General features: G+C 37.4%; 1 protein-coding gene across 5 annotated transcripts in view; it reads right to left on the bottom strand.

The window, feature by feature from the left end:
• DCX (doublecortin) overlaps positions 1-20,973 on the bottom strand; it is a 391,029-nt gene that overhangs the window by 244,463 nt on the left and 125,593 nt on the right. Inside the window, exon 4 of one of the 5 annotated variants that reach the window (XR_011446218.1) lies at positions 5,238-7,113. The exons of the other annotated variants lie outside the window; for them this stretch is intronic. The gene's annotated coding sequence lies outside the window, so the exon portion shown is untranslated. Of the gene's footprint in view, positions 1-5,237; positions 7,114-20,973 lie in introns of those variants that run through there. 5 annotated transcript variants of the gene reach the window in all.

Below are 20,973 nucleotides of genomic sequence, written 5' to 3'. Positions count from 1 at the left end.
AGCCCATCTTTACATGAAATGTACCCTTGATATCTCTAATTTTCTTGAAGAGATTGCTAGTCTTTCCCATTCTGTTGTTTTCCTCTATTTCTTTGCATTGATCGCTGAAGAAGGCTTTCTTATCTCTTCTTGCTAGTCTTTGGAACTCTGCATTCAGATGCTTATATCTTTCCTTTTCTCCTTTGCTTTTCACCTCTCTTCTTTTCACAGTTATTTGTAAGGCCTCCCCAGACGGCCATTTTGCTTTTTTGCATTTCTTTTCCATGGGGATGGTCTTGATCCCTGTCTCCTGTGCAATGTCACGAACCTCATTCCATAGTTCATCAGGCACTCTTATCTATCAGATCTAGACCCTTAAATCTATTTCTCACTTCTACTGTATAATCATAAGGGATTTGATTTAGGTCATACCTGAATGGTCTAGCGGTTTTCCCTACTTTCTTCAATTTAAGTCTGAATTTGGCAATAAGGAGTTCATGATCTGAGCCACAGTCAGCTCCTGGTCTTGTTTTTGCTGACTGTATAGAGCTTCTCCATCTTTGGCTGCAAAGAATATAATCAATCTGATTTCAGTGTTGACCATCTGGTGATGTCCATGTGTAGAGTCTTCTCTTGTGTTGTTGGAAGAGGGTGTTTGCTATGACCAGTGCATTTTCTTGGCAAAACTCTATTAGTCTTGGCCCTGCTTCATTCCACACTCCAAGGCCAAATTTGCCTGTTACTCCAGGTGTTTCTTGACTTCCTACTTTTGCATTCCAGTCCCCTATAATGAAAAGGACATCTTTTTTGGGCGTTAGTTCTAAAAGATCTTGTAGGTCTTCATAAAACCGTTCAACTTCAGTTTCTTCAGCATTACTGGTTGGGGCATAGACTTGGATAACTGTGATATTGAATGGTTTGCCTTGGAGACGAACAGAGATCATTCTGTCGTTTTTGAGATTGCATCCAAGTACTGCATTTCGGACTCTTTTGTTGACCATGATGGCTACTCCATATCTTCTGAGGGATTCCTGCCCACAGTAGTAGATGTAATGGTCATCTGAGTTAACTTCACCCATTCCAGTCCATTTTAGTTAGCTGATTCCTAGAATGTCGATGTTCATACTTGTCATCTCTTGTTTGACCACTCCCAATATGCCTTGATTCATGGACCTGACATTCCAGGTTCCTATGCAATATTGCTCTTTACAGCATCGGATCTTGCTTCTATCACCAGTCACATCCACAAGTGGGTATTTTTTTTTTTTTTTTTTGCTTTGGCACCATCCCTTCATTCTTTCTGGAGTTATTTCTCCACTAATCTCCAGTAGCATACTGGGCACGTAATGACCTGGGGAGTTCCTCTTTTGGTATCCTATCATTTTGCCTTTTCCTACTGTTCATGGGGTTCTCAAGGTAAGAATACTGAAGTGGCTTGCCATTCCCTTCTCCAGTCGACCACATTCTGTCAGACATCTTGGAATGTGAAGTCAAGTAGGCCTTAGAAAGCATCACTATGAACAAAGCTAGTGGAGGTGATGGAATTCCAGTGGAGCTATTTCAAATCCTGAAAGATGATGCTGTGAAAGTGCTGCACACAATATGCCAGCAAGTTTGGAAAACTCAGCAGTGGGCACAGGACTGGAAAAGGTCAGTTTTCATTCCAATTCCAAAGAAAGGCAATGCAAAAGAATGCTCAAACTACCACACAATTGCACTCATCTCACATGGTAGTAAAGTAATGCTCAAAATTCGCCAAGCCAGACTTCAGCAACACGTGAACCATGAACTCCCTGATGTTCAAGCTGGTTTTAGAAAAGGCAGAGGAACCAGAGATCAAATTGCCAACATCTGCGGGATCATGGAAAAAGCAAGAGAGTTCCAGAAAATCATCTATTTCTGCTTTATTGACTATGCCAAAGCCTTTGACTGTGTGGATCATAATAAACTGTGGACAATTCTGAAAGAGATGGGAATATCAGACCACCTAACCTGCCCCTTGAGAAATCTGTATGCAGGTCAGGAAGCAACAGTTAGAACTGGACATGGAACAACAGACTGTTTCCAAATAGGAAAAGGAGTATGTCAAGGCTGTATATTGTCACCCTGCTTATTTAACTTCTATGCAGAGTACATCATGAGAAACGCTGGACTGGAAAAAACACAAGCTGGAATCAAGATTGCCGGGAGAAATATCAATAACATCAGATATGCAGATGACACCACCCTTATGGCAGAAAGTGAAGAGGAGCTAAAAAGCCTCTTGATGAAAGTGAAAGAGGACAGTGAAAAAGTTGGCTTAAAGCTCAACATTCAGAAAACGAAGATCCTGGCATCCGGTCCCATCACTTCATGGCAAATAGATGGGGAAACGGTAGAAACCAGTGTCAGACTTTATTGTTTTGGGCTCCAAAGTCACTGCAGATGGTGACTGCAGCCATGAAATTAAAAGACGCTTACTACTTGGAAGAAAAGTTATGACCAACCTAGATAGTATATTCAAAAGCAGAGACATTACTTTGCCTTCTAAGGTCCGTCTAGTTAAGGCTATGGTTTTTCCTGTGGTCATGTATGGATGTGAGAGTTGGACTGTGAAGAAGGCTGAGCGCCGAAGAATTGATGCGTTTGAACTGTGGTGTTGGAGAAGACTCTTGAGGGTCCCTTGGACTGCAAGGAGATCCAACCAGTCCATTCTGAAGGAGATCAACCCTGGGATTTTTTTTGGAAGTAATGATGCTAAAGCTGAAGCTCCAGTACTTTGGACACCTCATGCGAAGTGTTGACTCATTGGAAAAGACTCTGATGCTGGGAGGGATTGGGGGCTGGAGGAGAAGGGGACGACAGAGGATGAGATGGCTGGATGGCACATGGACTCGATGGACGTGAGTCTGAGTGAACTCCGGGAGATGGTGATGGACAGGGAGGCCTGGCGTGCTGCGATTCATGGGGTCGCAAAGAGTTGGACACGACTGAGCAACTGAACTGAACTGAACTGAAGCAAAAGAGAAAGCCTCTGATATTTTTTATTAGCTCTAAATTTTACCTTTTCCAAAATGTAGTATAACTGGCATCATGTAGCATATAACCTTTTCCAAACTAGCTTATTTTACTTAATAACATTCATTCAGGTTTCATCCATTTCCTTTTGCGATTTGATAGCTCATTTCTTTTTATTCTTGAATAATATCCATTCGTCTATTAAAGGACACTTTGGTTGCTTCCAATTTGTGTGTGTGTGTGTGTGTGTGTGTGTGTGAGAGAGAGAGAGAGAGAGAGAGAGAGAGAGAGTATGAATTAAGCTATTATAAAATTCATGTGCATGTTTTTGTGTGGGCATTAGCTATCAAATAATTTGGTTAACTATCTAGGAGCATAATCGCTAGCTCATATGGTATGACAATGTTTAGCTATGTTAAGAGATTGCTTCCAAAGTGAGTACCATTTCGCATTCCCACTAACAATGAATGAGAGTTTCTGTTGTTCCTCATCTTTACCAGTAATTGATTTTTCAGATTTTTGTATTTAACCATTCCTATGAGTGTGTAGCGGTATCTCATTGTTTTATCTTCACAGGTCTACTCTAAAAAGTTGTCTTATTTCCATATTTCCATTGTGTTTTATTATCATAAATTCTTCAGGCATTTTATCTTTAATCTGAGGTTTAAATCTTCTGCTCAGGAAAACTTCTGCTGCTGTTTATATCATCAGTTATTATATCGGTTAATTAGTCCTCTAATAATTTTTTCTTGAAAGACTGATAACTTGAAATCATATATATTGGAAAAAATTCATTTTTAATTGAACAACACTGACCACATTTTCTTTTCTTGAGTATTGCTTTGTCCATAAATGTTTAGTGCCTCCACACAAAAGTTTCAGTTCAGCATGAACCTCTCCCCTTTGTTCTGGTTTGTTTTGATTTTCTTATATACTTACTAGATTTTAGCCAAATCTGTATTAGTACGAGTCACAGTTTCAGTTGTACATTTACCCTGAAGTTTTATTACAAGCATATATGTATTTTATCAGAATCTTGACTTTATTATGTGTCTTCATATGGTTTTAAAAGCCTATTTGCTCATTATTCAAGTCTTTAATAGTCTATGCCTTTTCTCCATTGAGATTCAAATGAGTCTATTTATATAATATTAGAAACAGAGAGCAACATAAAATATGTTGATACAGTTATTGAAGAAAAGATATTTTAAAAAGAACAGTAACTAAACTATTTGCTATTTTTTTTGCAAAATTAATTTTATCTCAGTGTATTTTATAATTATGAAAGTCCAAATGTTCTTGCATCTAGTCTATAAACAGAGAAGATAAATAAGCAAGCACCTCAACTAAACATAGATTTATAGAAAACCTAATGTTCAGTTTTAACTATTTTAACTTACAGTCTTGTTATAGTTTAGTTATCAACATTCTTGTTTTTCTGTCAGTAAAGAGCATGCGCTAGTGCTCTTGGGGGGAAGACTATTTTAATCAATATTTTTCCTATGCTTTTGATTTTCAATAGAACAGAAATCTTAAACAAGACACTTGTTTTTGAGTGTCTGGTACTGTGCCTAATGAATATTTTTCTAATTAATATGTTATCATTGGTAAAATGTACTTTCTGTTTACTTCCAACACTGATTTAAAGTGACTTATGATAAAAGATATATTAAATTAAATATGTTTGAATTGACATGTACACACTGCTATATTTAAAATGATGACCAACAACGACCACAGGGACCAATGATGACCACAGGGAACTCTGCTGAATACTCTATAATAACCTAAATGGGAAAAGAATTTGAAAAAGAATAGATATATGTGTAACTGAATCACTTTGCTGTACACCTGAAACTAACACATTGTTAACCAATTATACTCCAATACAAAATAAAAAATTTAAAAAATAAACTTTCACAAAGAGAAAGATAGCAATATAAGCTAAGCAACATTGAGAATGAGGCAAAATATTATTGTGCTTCACAGTACACTAGCTTTATCAATATAAATAGTAGTCACTGTTTGAAATGGAAGGAAATTAACTCAGCACTGCTCTTTCATATGAAGGCATATAAACACAGATACAGATACAAACATATAATGGTATTTCTATCCATCATTCATCTCCTTTTATGTCCTTCCATTATAATAGGATCTGTGTTTATTATCTCTCTATTAATATAATGGTATCATTCACTTTCATACATCAAATTTTGTTAAGCATCTGGAGATACAAAGGTAAAAAAAAAATCCTTGTCCTCATTGAATTTATATTTTATTCCCAAGTTAGGCAGAGATATTTAATAAGCAAAGAAGTCAAATAATACCATATAATCACTAAGAACTATGGAGAAAAAACAGGCAGAGAAAGAACTCAATTAACTAAAGACACATGGAATCAGAAAGAACACATACCTGTTCTATGTTTTTCATTTTTGTCACTAATATAAGAAATCTGAGACTGTGGAACTGACACTGAGAAAGTCATGCCTTGAATTATATCTTGTTATTAGTCACTGCAGTGTTTAAAGTAGACATGGTGACTTTTTTAGCCACATACTCAAAATATACATGCTTTTATTTATTTTAAGTACAATCTTCTTTTTTCAAGTTGAAGTACAGTCCATAGGGTTGCAAAGAGTCTGACATGACTGAGCACAGCATGTAGTTGGCTTACAATGTTTCTTTCTTTTTTACTTTTTTGCTTTTTTAACTTTTTATGTGCAATCTTATGGGAAACAGTGGAAACAGTGTCAGACTTTATTGTTTTGGGCTCCAAAATCACTGCAGATGATGACTGCAGCCATGAAATTAAAAGACACTTACTCCTTGGAAGAAAAGTTATGACCAACCTAGATAGTATATTCAAAAGCAAAGACATTACTTTGCCGACTAAGGTCCGTCTAGTCAAGGCTATGGTTTTTCCTGTGGTCATGTATGGATGTGAGAGTTGGACTGTGAAGAAGGCTAAGCGCTGAAGAATTGATGTGTTTGAACTGTGGTGTTGGAGAAGACTCTTGAGAGTCCCTTGGACTGCAAGGAGATCCAACCAGTCCATTCTGAAGGAGATCAGCCCTGGGATTTCTTTGGAAGGAATGATGCTAAAGCTGAAACTCCAATAGTTTGGCCACCTCATGCAAAGAGTTGGCTCATTGGAAAAGACTGTGATGCTGGGAGGGATTGGGGGCAGGAGGAGAAGGGGACGACAGAGGATGAGATGGCTGGATGACATCACTGACTCAATGGACGTGAATCTGAGTGAACTCCAGGAGTTGGTGATGGACAGGGAGGCCTGGCGTGCTGCGATTCATGGGGTCGCAAAGAGTCGGACACGACTGAGCGACTGAACTGAACTGAATTTAGCCATGTTATTGAAGACAGATTTCTTTTGCCCTGATGGCTATCTCTTGGTAGAATCTTAATAAGTTTGAGATTAGAAACACTTTCCTGAGATGCATGTGGTCTTAGTTCTTTGGTGTATTTCTTATTGGATGTTTTAAGTTCTAGAAAAAAAAAAGCACAGTAATCTTTGAAATGCCAATATATCTTATTCAGGATTAGCTCTGGAACTTCACAAAAGAAGCCTATTTTCCCACTTTTAATTTTGCATGCCATAAAGCTCATATCATTAGTCATTTCTCTGGATTATATCCTTGCAATTCTTAACTGAACTGAGCCTATGAATTTGGTAATTTTCTAGTAGAAAATAAGATCCTAAGGGAATAAAACACCAAGAAAATGTGGGTTTGGAAATAGTTTTGAGTATAGGTATTGGCCTAGGATTCAAGATGTTCCACAGTATTTCAAAAACATGTGGGAAATACCAGTTTTGGAAGGACAAGCCTTGTGTACTTAAGTTTGTCTAGTGATTGCTCATTCCTTGCTATGCAGTGAAAGTGTCAGTCATTCCGTTGTGTCTGACTCTTTGTGACCCCATAGACTGTAGCTCACCAGGCTCCTCTGTCCATGGAATTCTCCAGGCAAGAATACTGGAGTGGGTTGCCATTTCCTTCTCCAGGGGATCTTCCTGACCCAGGGATTGAACATGGCTCTCCCATATTGCAGGCAGACTTTTTACTGACTGAACTGCCAGGGAAGCCTTTGCTATGCAGAAGAACCATTAAAACTTCATCCCTAAAAAAAAAAAAAAAAAAAAGGTAAGAACAGGCTCATTTCTTCAGTTTCCAGAATGTGAGACTTTAACAACATAATCTTTAAAGATTAGCTCCATTATTCGCACTGAGATGTTTATTGAAGACCAACTTTCACTCACTACAGCATTGTATGATATAAACATTTGACTTATTGAGAGTTAAGAGATACATGTGAAAATCCCATGAACAGAGAAGCCTGGTAGGCTGCAGTCTGTGGGGTCACTAAGAGTCAGATACGACTGAGCGACTTCACTTTCACTTTTCACTTTCATGTATTGGAGAAGGGAATGGCAACCCACTCCAGTGTTCTTGCCTGGAGAATCCCAGGAACGGGGGGAGCCTGGTGGGCTGTCATTTATGGGGTCACACAGAGTTGGAAATGACCTAGCAGCAGCAGCAAGGTGTGTTTATCTTATTCCTTAGTATTTTACCATTGTATTATTTTGAAAAATTCACAAGAACAAATTTGAAACAAAATCATATAGGAAAATAAGAATGCAGGAGCAGGGGGGAGACTTCCCTGGTGGTCCAATGGCTAAGACTCCATGCGCCCAATGCCTGGGTTCAAACCCTGGTCCAGGAACTAGATCCCACATGCCTCAACTTAGAGCTTGAATGTCAAAACTAAAAGATGCCATAACTAAGACCTGGCACAGCCAAATAAATATTTTAAAAAGAAAATAGAATGGGGCTTTAGGTAGTTATTTAAGCAAAATGAAGAGCTGTCACAGTCCAGTGAAGTAGTTTTTATTTTTTTTTAATTTATTTTTTTTAATTTATTTTTTTAGTTTTTTATTTTTTAAATTTTAAAATCTTTAATTCTTACATGCATTCCCAAACATGTACCCCCCTCCCACCTCCCTCCCCATAACATTTCTCTGGGTCATCCCCATGCACCAGCCCCAAGCATGCTGTTTCCTGCGTCAGACATAGACTGGCGATTCAATTCTTACATGATAGTATACATGTTAGAATGCCATTCTCCCAAATCATCCCACCCTCTCCCTCTCCCTCTCCCTCTGAGTCCAAACATCCATTATACACATCTGTGTCTTTTTTCCTGTCTTGCATACAGGGTCGTCATTGCCATCTTCCTAAATTCCATATATATGTGTTAGTATACTGTATTGGTGTTTTTCTTTCTGGCTTACTTCACTCTGTATAATCGGCTCCAGTTTCATCCATCTCATCAGAACTGATTCAAATGAATTCTTTTTAATGGCTGAGTGATACTCCATTGTGTATATGTACCACAGCTTTCTTATCCATTCATCTGCTGATGGACATCTAGGTTGTTTCCATGTCCTGGCTATTATAAACAGTGCTGCGATGAACATTGGGGTACATGTGTCTCTTTCAATTCTGGTTTCCTCGGTGTGTATGCCCAGAAGTGGGATTGCTGGGTCATAAGGTAGTTCTATTTGCAATTTTTTAAGGAATCTCCACACTGTTCTCCATAGTGGCTGTACTAGTTTGCATTCCCACCAACAGTGTAGGAGGGTTCCCTTTTCTCCACACCCTCTCCAGCATTTATTGCTTGCAGATTTTTGGATCGCAGCCATTCTGACTGGTGTGAAGTGGTACCTCATTGTGGTTTTGATTTGCATTTCTCTAATAATGAGTGATGTTGAGCATCTTTTCATGTGTTTGTTAGCCATCCGTATGTCTTCTTTGGAGAAATGTCTATTTAGTTCTTTGGCCCATTTTTTGATTGGGTCGTTTATTTTTCTGGAATTGAGCTGCAGGAGTTGCTTGTATATTTTTGAGATTAGTTGTTTGTCAGTTGCTTCATTTGCTATTATTTTCTCCCATTCAGAAGGCTGTCTTTTCACCTTGCTTATATTTTCCTTTGTTGTGCAGAAGCTTTTAATTTTGATTAGATCCCATTTGTTTATTTTTGCTTTTATTTCCAGAATTCTGGGAGGTGGATCATAGAGGATCCTGCTGTGATTTATGTCAGAGAGTGTTTTGCCTATGTTCTCCTCTAGGAGTTTTATAGTTTCTGATCTTACATTTAGATCTTTAATCCATTTTGAGTTTATTTTTGTGTGCGGTGTTAGAAAGTGATCTAGTTTCATTCTTTTACAAGTGGTTGACCAGTTTTCCTAGCACCACTTGTTAAAGAGATTGTCTTTACTCCATTGTATATTCTTGCCTCCTTTGTCAAAGATAAGGTGTCCATATGTGTGTGGATTTATCTCGGGGCTTTCTATTTTGTTTCATTGATCTATATGTCTGTCTTTGTGCCAGTACCATACTGTCTTGATGACTGTGGCTTTGTAGTAGAGCCTGAAGTCAGGCAAGTTGATTCCTCCAGTTCCATTCTTCTTTCTCAAGATTGCTTTGGCAATTCGAGGTTTTTTGTATTTCCATACAAATCTTGAAATTATTTGTTCTAGTTCTGTGAAAAATGTGGCTGGTAGCTTGATAGGGATTGCATTGAATTTGTAAATTGCTTTGGGTAGTATACTCATTTTCACTATATTGATTCTTCTGATCCATGAACATGGTATATTTCTCCATCTATTAGTGTCCTCTTTGATTTCTTTCATCAGTGTTTTATAGTTTTCTATATATAGGTCTTTAGTTTCTTTAGGTAGATATATTCCTAAGTATTTTATTTTTTTTGTTGCAATGGTGAATGGAATTGTTTCCTTAATTTCTTTTTCTACTTTCTCATTATTCGTGTATAGGAATGCAAGGGATTTCTGTGTGTTGATTTTATATCCTGCAACTTTACTATATTCATTGATTAGCTCTAGTAATTTTCTGGTGGAGTCTTTAGGGTTTTCCATGTAGAGGATCATGTCATCTGCAAACAGTGAGAGTTTTACTTCTTCTTTTCCAATTTGGATTCCTTTTATTTCTTTTTCTGCTCTGATTGCTGTGGCCAAAACTTCCAGAACTATGTTGAATAGTAGCGGTGAAAGTGGACACCCTTGTCTTGTTCCTGACTTTAGGGGAAATGCTTTCAATTTTTCACCATTGAGGATAATGTTTGCTGTGGGTTTGTCATAGATAGCTTTTATTATATTGAGGTATGTTCCTTCTATTCCTGCTTTCTGGAGAGTTTTTATCATAAATGGATGTTGAATTTTGTCAAAGGCCTTCTCTGCATCTATTGAGATAATCATATGGTTTTTATTTTTCAATTTGTTAATGTGGTGAATTACATTGATTGATTTGCGGATATTGAAGAATCCTTGCATCCCTTGGATAAAGCCCACTTGGTCATGGTGTATGATCTTTTTAACGTGTTGTTGGATTCTGATTGCTAGAATTTTGTTGAGGATTTTTGCATCTATGTTCATCAGTGATATTGGCCTGTAGTTTTCTTTTTTTGTGACATCTTTGTCAGGTTTTGGTATTAGGGTGATGGTGGCCTCATAGAATGAGTTTGGAAGTTTACCTTCCTCTGCAATTTTCTGGAAGAGTTTGAGGAGGATAGGTGTTAGCTCTTCTCGAAATTTTTGGTAGAATTCAGCTTTGAAGCCGTCTGGACCTGGGCTTTTGTTTGCTGGAAGATTTCTGATTACAGTTTCAATTTCCGTGCTTGTGATGGGTCTGTTAAGATTTTCTATTTCTTCCTGGTTCAGTTTTGGAAAATTGTACTTTTCTAAGAATTTGTCCATTTCTTCCACGTTGTCCATTTTATTGGCATACAACTGCTGATAGTAGTCTCTTATGATCCTTTGTATTTCTGTGTTGTCTGTTGTGATCTCTCCATTTTCATTTCTAATTTTATTGATTTGATTTTTCTCCCTTTGTTTGTTGATGAGTCTGGCTAATGGTTTGTCAATTTTATTTATCCTTTCAAAGAACCAGCTTTTGGCTTTGTTGATTTTTGCTATGGTCTCTTTTGTTTCTTTTGCATTCATTTCTGCCCTAATTTTTAAGATTTCTTTCCTTCTACTAACTCTGGGGTTCTCCAATTCTTCCTTTTCTAGTTGCTTTAGTTGTAGAGTTAGGTTATTTATTTGACTTTTTTCTTGTTTCTTGAGGTATGCCTGTATTGCTATGAACTTTCCTCTTAGCACTGCTTTTATAGTGTCCCACAGGTTTTGGGTTGTTGTGTTTTCATTTTCATTAGTTTCTATGCATATTTTGATTTCTTTTTTGATTTCTTCTGTGATTTGTTGGTTATTCAGAAGTGTGTTGTTCAACCTCAGTTTTTATTTTTTAAAAATGTTAGATATGAATCCTATCAAACTGATTTTTTTCCTAAACGTTGAATAAATTTTGAGAACATTGTTGTCTTCAAATAGGCATTCGATTACTAAAATCCTCAACTAGTAGGAAATTTTCTGCATTCTATGATAAGATTTTCTTTTTCTTATTAAAAAACAAAGTTCAGAAACTTCCCTGGCCGTCCAGTGGTTGCAACTCTGCTCTTCCACTGTGAAGTTGGATCCCTGGTCAGGGAACTAAGGTCCCTCATGCTGGGCGGTGAAGCCAAAAAGAAAAACAAAGTTCAACCAATTAAATTGATGATCTAATTGGCTTTATTAGGTGATTCATGAATCAGACTGCATCCCACCTAACAACTACAAGAGTGCTCTGAGTGGTTGAACAAAATAGGTTTTTATAGAAAGAAGGATAGGACAAGGACACTATTAGCAAAAGAAAAAAAATGATTATTTTTAGGCCAAGATATTTACTTTTTTGAGAAGGGAAGGGAAAGGAAGGAGTTTTATCATGCAGACTGCCTGTTCTTCCTCTGAGGGGATATAGAGGGCCCATGTGGCAGGCGACCTCATTGGTGCTGACCAAAAAAATCCAGACTGGCTGATTAAGATTACATTTCTGGTGACGGTTAAAACTGCAATTAGGTTAGTTGTTTAATTTGCATTTGGTATCATGGGCATTAGCACAAGTTGTGCCATTTTAGACCTGTGGTTTTCTCTTTAACATTCCTCAATCCAAGATGAGAGTGCTACATATAGAAAACTCAAGGGATGGGTCAGAGTCTAATCTGTGATGTATTCGTAAAACAATGTGGTTTTGAGAGTGGCACTGAGTCATAGAGATATTCTCAAATCTGGAAGATGAGATTCTAGTTTTGTTTTTCTTTTTAATTGCATCTGGGATGAAAGTATTCACCATGAATGAGGTTGTTTGGCTTTAAAATAAGCTGTGGGGAGGATTAGTAAGAAACAAAAAGTTTTAAATACATTCATAATCTAAATGTGTGCCTCCTATTTCATGAAAAGGTGGGAAGCATGCAGTGCTTCAGTTCAGTTCAGTTCAGTTGCTCAGTCATGTCTGACTGAGACCCCATGGACTGCAACATGCCAGGCTTCCCTGTCCATCACCAACTCCTGGAGCTTGCTCAAATTCATGTCCATTGAGTCGGTAATGCCATCCAACCATCTCATCCTCCGTCTTCCCCTTCTCCGCCTGCCTTCCCCTTCTCCGCCTGCCTTCAACCTTTCCCAGCATTAGGGTCTTTTCTAATGAGTTGGCTCTTTTACATATTTTTTTTCTTTTTTTGGATAAATGTCTATTCAAGTTCTTTGCCTTAATCAGAATATTGACTTGTACTTAATCACACTTTTAAACTGCTGAATCAATCAACTATGACGCTTGCTCTGTGTACTCCCAGTTATGTAATCCAGTAAACTACCTGCGGTTGATAGAATATGGCCCTTAAAAGTTATGCATGTTAGAATCCCTGAAATCTATGAATCTGTTATCTCAGGTACTTTGCAGATGTGATTAGGTTCAGTACAGTTCAGTCACTCAGTCGTGTCTGACCCTTTGCAACCCCATGAACTGCAACACGTCAGGCTTCCCTGTCCATCACCAACTCCCAGAGCTTGCTCAAACTCATGTGCCTTGAGTCAGTGATGCTATCCAACCATCTTATCCTTTGTTGTCCCCTTCTCCTCCTGCCTTCAATCTTTCCCAGCATCAGGGTATTTTCCAATAAGTCAGTTCTTTGCATCAGGTGACCAAATTATTGGAGCTTCAGCTTCCGCATCCAATAAATCAGCTTCAGTCCTTCCAATGAATATTCAGGACTGATTTCCTTTAGGATTGACTAGTTTGATCTCCTTGCTGCACAAGGGACTTTCAAGAGTATTTTCCAGCACCATAGGGTTAACTGCCAGATAGACAGATATGATGCCAGGAGATAAGCACCCCAGGTTAGAAGGTGTTCAATATGCTACTGGGGAAGCCCTGTGCATGCTCAGTCATTTCTGACTCTTTGCAACCTTATGGATTGTAGGCTGCCAGGCTCGTCTGTCCATGGGATTTTCCAGGCAAGAATACTAGAGTGGGTTTCCATTTCCTTCTCCAGGGGATCTTTCTAATCCAGTGATCAAACCTGCATCTCCTGTGGCTTCTGCACTAGCAGGCAGATTCTTTATCACTGAGCCACCTGGGAAGCCCAAGTGGCCAAGGTTAACTACTGAAAACCAAAACCATCAACCTCTACTCTCAGTTGGGACACTAAGGACAGAAATTACCTACCCTCCTCCACATATACATCACTCTCTACATTAACAAGCATACCCATGCAAATGGCTTAATTCTTCATTATAATAATTTCCTGAAACATTCATCAACTTTTCAATGAAAAGTATCAACAGTTTTTGTCCTAAGACTCTGAATATCTCTCCTCAAAACTCTCCCATTACTGTTTTCACCAGTACTGGACAGTTATATAATGATCCTTATCCAGTTGTAAACAAGTCCCCACATTAGAAGACCCATTTTTAAACAAAGTTCCAATTCACAATAAATTCTGACTTTGCCCTCTCCCTGTGAAATAATACCAAAGTTTTGGGGAGGTGGTTTTCTACCTTTCCAGGCTAAGTAAGCAAATAAACTCAAGTTATCATTATAATATATGTATCAGTACTGCTATGTAACATCATTTTGTAATGCATGCTTTTAAATTTAATATGAATATAAATATATCATAAGTGTACATATCTGCTGAAAACTTATGATGATGGTATGTACTAGGTTTGTGATATTTAACATTAATTTTCACTGTTGCATTCCATTGTATAAATACACAGCAATTGTTTTATTCACTTTTCTGGATGAATGTTTTGTCTGATATTAATAGAGCTAAACTAACTTTCTTTTCGTTACTATTTACCAGACATATATTTTTTTCTATTTTTTTTACTTAAAGTAATATGTTCTTATATTTTAGATATGTATCTTATAAGTATTAGTTGGGTTTCACATTTTTATTGAATTTAAAATCTATATGTTTTAAGTGGTATGTTCAGCCCATTTATATTTATTGGAATTACCAATATATTTGGACTTATTATCATTTTATTTTGTTATTTCACTTGGTTTTTGTTTGCTTTTTTTCCCCTTTCCTATATTTCTCTCAGTTGCTTAAAATTGTAATTCCCTTTTATTTCCTCTACTGATTTGGAAATTAGGTATTCTACTTCTATTCTTTTAGTGATTAACCCTAAAATATTAACAAATCTTATAATCCTTAATGTAAAGGATAAAGTTCATCATCAGGACTAGCCTCCTCTCTCATAATACAAGGACTGAATGGTAGAATCCTTTACATGCAATTTCTTTCTCTCATCCTCTATATTACTCTTGTTGAGCATTTTATTTTCCTTTTGTTTTATTTTAAAGTTTTTATTAAATGATGCATGAACTCATCTTAAAATTCTTAAAACATCATGCTGACTGAAAAAGCCTTAGACAAAGGAAAATTATTTTGTGATGACATTTATATTAAATTCTAGAACTCACTGTCCAACATGGTAGTTAATAGCTACAAATGGCTGTTGAGCACTTGATATAAGATTAGTCCAAATTGTGATGTACTATAAGTGTAAACTGCACACTAGATTTCAAAGACATAACATGAAAAGATGTAATATATCTCACCCATAATTTTTATACTGATTAGGGTGTAGATTGACTAGAATGTTAGGAATAAATTTCCTGTAGTAATAACTATATTTTATAACTTGATGGAAGTTAGCATTATGCAGGTTACTAATTTGTCAAAATTAAAAATATTAAAAACTCTAATTATTCATATGCATGCTGAAGTATTTAGGGTGAACTAAGAATACATAGAAGAACTGTACAAAAAAGATCTTCATGACTTGGATAATCACAATGGTGTGATCACTCATCTAGAGCCAGACATTCTGGAATGTGAAGTCAAGTGGGCCTTAGAAAGCATCACTATGAACAAAGCTAGTGGAGGTGATGGAATTCCAGTGGAGCTATTTCAAATCCTGAAAGATGATGCTGTGAAAGTGCTGCACTCAATATGCCAGCAAGTTTGGAAAACTCAGCAGTGGCCACAGGACGCGAAAAGGTCAGTTTTCATTCCAATCCCGAAGAAAGGCAATGCCAAAGAATGCTCAAACCACCAAACAACTGCACTCATGTCACACGCTAGTAAAGTAATGCTCAAAATTCTCCAAGCCAGGCTTCAACAGTATGTGAACTGTGAACTTCCAGATGTTCAGGCCAGATTTAGAAAAGGCAGAGGAACCAGAAATCAATTTGTCAACAAATGGTGGATCATGGAAAAAGCAAGAGAGTTCCAGAAAAACATCTATTTCTGCTTTATTGACTATGCCAAAGCCTTTGACTGTGTGGATCACAATAACTGTGGAGAATTCTGAGAGAGATGGGAATACCAGACCACCTGACCTGCCTCTTGAGAACTCTGTATGCAGGTCAGGAAGCAACAATTATAACTGGACATAGAACAACAGACTGGTTCCAAATAGGAAAAGGAGTGCGTCAAGGCTGTATATTGTCACCCTGCTTATTTAACTTATATGGAGAGTACATCATGAGAAATGCTGGACTGGAAGATACACAAGCTGGAGTCAAGATTGCCAGGAGAAATATCAATAACCTCAGATATGCAGATGACACCACCCTTATGGCAGAAAGTGAAGAGGAACTCAAAAGCCTCTTGATGAAAGTGAAAGAGGAGAGTGAAAAAGTTGGCTTAAAGCTCAACATTCAGAAAACGAAGATCATGTCATCCGGTCCCATCACTTCATGGAAAATAGATGGGGAAACAGTGGAAACAGTGTCACACTTTATTTTTTGGGCTCCAAAATCACTGCAGATGGTGACTGCAAGCCATGAAATTAAAAGACGCTTACTCCTTGGAAGAAAAGTTATGACCAACCTAGATAGCATATTCAAAAGCATAGACATTACTTTGCCAACAAAGGTCTGTCTAGTCAAGGCTATGGTTTTTCCTGTGGTCATGTATGGATGTGAGAGTTGGACTATGAAGAAGGCTGAGCGCCAAAGAATTGATGCTTTTGAACTGTGGTGTTGGAGAAGACTCTTGAGAGTCCCTTGGACTGCAAGGAGATCAGCCCTGGGATTTCTTTGGAAGGAATGATACTAAAGCTGAAACTCCAGTACTTTGGCTGCCTCATGCAAAGAGTTGACTCATTGGAAAAGACTCTGATGCTGGGAAGGATTGGGGGCAGGAGGAGAAGGGGACGACCAAGGATGAGATGGCTGGATGGCATCACTGACTCGATGGACATGAGTCTGAGTGAACTCCGGGAGCTGGTGATGGACAGGGAGGCCTGGCGTGCTGCAATTCATGGGGTCGCAAAGAGTCAGACACAACTGAGCGACTGAACTGAACTGACATTGACATTTTCAATTTATTTTGAAATGTATCAAAAATTAAGATGGTTTGATGGGTGAATAAAGAGCTGAATAAATACATAGTTGTATGATAAAGCAACTATTGTAAACTGTTAATTGTAGAATCTAGGGGGTGGATATACATACAATTATACACTAAATAATGCTTTCATTTTTGTATGTTTGCAAATGTCCATTATAAAATAATGAATAAAATCATCCATATAGATAATTTGAAAAGTTAAATACATGAAACAATGGTTTTAAAGGCAGTGGCCATCAGGCAACAAAGGACACTAATTTGTTGATGTGAGAAACAAATAAGGTGACCTCTATGATTGCTCTAGCTATTTTCCAGGTCATGACATAAGGAGGAGTTATTGAGGTAAAGACTAGTGAATTCTATCGATGTTATGGATATAATAGTCTGGGGAGATCAATGCAGCTAGAGTTTATGAGAAAGAAACAGAATACTAGAGAACTTCAGAGATCTCCCTCAAGTATTCAGCAGAATAAGTATTGTGCACCTTGTGAAAAATATACCTGAGGCCAGAGAAAGAACAAGAAAGGACTAGATTGGAATGAATGACACCCAACACAGAGGGCCAGAAATAGGGCCTATTCCCACCAGTCAGACTGGGAAAACTCATAATTCACAGGATGTTGGAGGGTACCCAGGAAGGTCTGGCCTCAGTTATAGGAAAAATTAGCCATAGACTGAGCTCTTTGTTGAACTTATGTAAACCATAAAAATAAGACTTGAAAGGATTAAACCATTTCCATGTAACTTAACTGTACCTAAGAACAAAGCAAACAGAGATTTATAGGAATACAAAGTATATCCAGCACCTGACAAGTTAAAATGTATAATGTCTCACATCTGATCAAAGGTATATAAAGAAACAGGTACACTAACTTATAATGAAGAGGAAAAACATCAATCAAAATTGACCCAAAACCGACAGAGATATTAGAATTAGCAGATAAGGACATTAAAATGGTTATTTTAACTGTATTTCACATGTCAATAAACTAAGTAGACATATGAAGAAGACCCAAATTGAACTTCTAGAGATAAAAACTACAGTTTCTGAGAAGAAAAATTCACTGAGTGGAATTAAGGCAGACTAGTCACTACAGAAGAAAAGATAAGTGAACTTGAATGCGTAGCAATAGAAAAACTATACAAAATGAAGTATATGGAGAAAAAAGAATGATAAAAAATGAAAGAGCACTACTGAACTATATAACAACTATGAATGACTTCATATATGAGCAATTGGAATACTGGGGAGTGTTGGGGACAGGAAAAACAATTTAAGAAGTTGGAAGAAGTTTTCCAACATTAGTGAAAAATATAAATTCACAGGTCAAAAAAGCTCAATGAACCCCAAATAGAAATATGAAGGAAACTATAGTGAGACACATCATAATGAAATTGCTCAAAACCAATGATAAGGAGAAAATCTTAAAAGGAAACAGATCTGTTATACATAGCAGAACGAAAATAATGACATCATTGCCAGAAACAATGCTATGGAAAAGAGTTGAGACCTTTAAAGTGTGTGTGTGCATGTGTGTTAGTCGCTCAGTCGTGTCTGGATCTTTGCAACCATAAGGCCTGTAGCCTGCTAAGCTCCTCTGTCCATGGCATTCTCCAGGCAAGAGTAATGCAGTGGTTTCCATTCCCTTCTACAGGGGATCTTCCCAACCCAGGGATCGAACCCAGGTCTCCTGCATTGTAGGTGGATCCTTTACCATCTGAGCCACTAAGAAAGCCCCTTTAAAGTACTGGGGGGGGGGGAAACCCCATTCAAACCAAATAGAATTCTATATATGGCAATATATATTTCCAAAAAATCAAGTCATTTTCAAACATATAAGAATTTAAAGAAGTCATCACTAGCAGACTTGCACTACTACTTCTGGAGAATCCCATGGACAGAGGAGCCGAGTGTGCTACACTCCATAAGGTTGCAAAGAATTGGACATGATTGAAATGACTTACACACATGCACATTGGATTTTCTACACAGACAATCATGTTGCCTGAAAATAAAGTTTCATTTCTTCCTTTCCAATTGGAATGCCTTTTATGTTTGTATTTTATCTTGTCTGATTGCACTGATTAGAATGTTGCATTAAAGTGGCAGAGTAGACATTTCTGCCTTGTTCCTGATCTTAGGAGTGAATCATTCAGTCTTTTACCATTAAATACTAGGTTAGCAGTAGATATTCTGTAGATAACCTTTATCAGTTTAAGAAAGTTCCCTTCTATTCCTAGTTTGTTGAATGCTTTTATCATAAAAAAAGAAAAAAACTATTGGGGTTTGTCAAATCCTTTTCCTGTGTCTGTTGAAATGATTATATTTTTTCACCGTTTTAGTTTGTTAATATGATACATTGACTGGTTTTGAATGTTAATCTAACCTTGCATTCCTGGGATAACCCACTAAGTCATGACGTGTTTTATTTCTCTATATTGCTAGGTTCAATTTACTAAAGTTTTGTTATGAATTTTGCATGTATTTTCATGAGTGTTAGCCTATAGTTTTCTTCTCTTGTAATATTTTTGTGTGATTTTGGTATTAGGGTAATGATGTCCTTGTAGCATGAATTGGGAAGTATTCTCTTAAATTTTTGGAAAGATTTTATATGAAGTTGTCATCATTTATTTTTTAAAGGTGTGGTGCATGTGTGCATGAGTGCTCAGTGGTGTCCAACTCTTTGGTACCGCATGGACTGACTGTAGCAGTCCAGGCTCCTCTGTCCATGGGATTCTCCAGGCAAGAATACTGGAGGGGGTTGTCATTTCTTCCTCCAGAATTTAAAGGTGTGGTAGAATTCACCAGTGAAGCCATATGGGCCTGGGAGTTTCTTTGTAGGAAGGTTTTAAATTATACTTTCAATTTCTTATATGTCTCACTCTTCAGTTTATCTGTTTCTCCTTGAGTGAACTTCAGTAATTTGTGTCTTTCAAGGATTTGTCCATTTCACCTAATTCATCAAATTTGTGGGAATATTTGCTCAAGTTATTAATTTATATCTGTATAATCTGTCATGATATCACTTCTCTTGTTTTAGATATTTTTAATTTTCATCTTATCTCTTTTTTATTCATTAATCTGGCTAGTGATTTACTAATTTTATTGATCCTTTCACAGAATCGGATTTTTATGTTTATTTCATTGATTTTTCTGTTATTATTCTGTTTTTGAATGTCATGGATTTCTGCTTTGACCTTTATTATTTCCTTTCTTCTACTTACTCTAGGTTTAATTTCTTCATCTTTCTTTTTTAAGTTTCTCAAGGTGGAATAATGTGTTATTACTCTGAGATGACTTTTCTTTTCTATATAGCCATCTTGTGTTATAAATAGAGCCTGGTAGGCTATAGTCCATGGGGTCACTAAGAGTCCGACATGACTGAGCAACTTCACTTTCACTTTTCACTTTCATGCATTGGAGAAGGAAATGGCAACCCACTCTAGTGTTCTTGCTCGGAGAATCCCAGGGATGGCGGAGCCTGGTGGGCTGCCATCTATGAGGTCACACAGAGTCAGACACGACTAAAGTGACTTAGCAGCAGCAGCAGCAGCAGCAGCAGCACAGCTTTAGTAGCATCTTACCATTTTTAATGTGTTGTGCTTAAATTTTCATTTAGTTAAAATTACTTCTAATTTTCCTTTTGATCTCTTGTTGATACATACATATTTAAAAGTGTTGTTTCATTTGAAAATATTGTGGAAAATTCAAAAGATCATTTTGTTATTGATTCCTAAAATTTCATTGTGGTCAAAGGACAAACTTTTCTTGACTTGAATCTTAAATTTATTGAGACTTGTTTTATGTCCCAGACTATGGTCTATCTTGGTAAATACACCCTGAGCACTTGAGAAAAAACTACACTCTGATGTTGTTGGGTGCATGCATGTATGCTAAGTTACTTCAGTCATGTCCAACTCTGCAACCCCTTGGACTGTAACCCACCAGGTTCCTCTGTCCATGGGATTCTCCAGGTGAGAATATTGGAGTGGGTTGCCATTTCCTTCTCCAGGGGATCTTCCCAACCTAGGGATCAAACCCATGTCTCTTACATCTCCTGCATTGGCAGGCAGGTTCTGTACCACTAGTGCCACCTGGGAAGCCCCATTGTTTGGTGATGTGTTCTGTAAATGTCAGTGAGGTCAAGTTGGTTGATAGTGGTG

Source organism: Ovis canadensis, chromosome X, assembly GCF_042477335.2.
Source record: "Ovis canadensis isolate MfBH-ARS-UI-01 breed Bighorn chromosome X, ARS-UI_OviCan_v2, whole genome shotgun sequence".
NCBI classification, from domain to species: Eukaryota; Metazoa; Chordata; class Mammalia; order Artiodactyla; family Bovidae; genus Ovis; species Ovis canadensis.
Note: the sequence above shows the minus strand (reverse complement) of the source record. Positions and strands in the feature narration are given on the sequence as shown.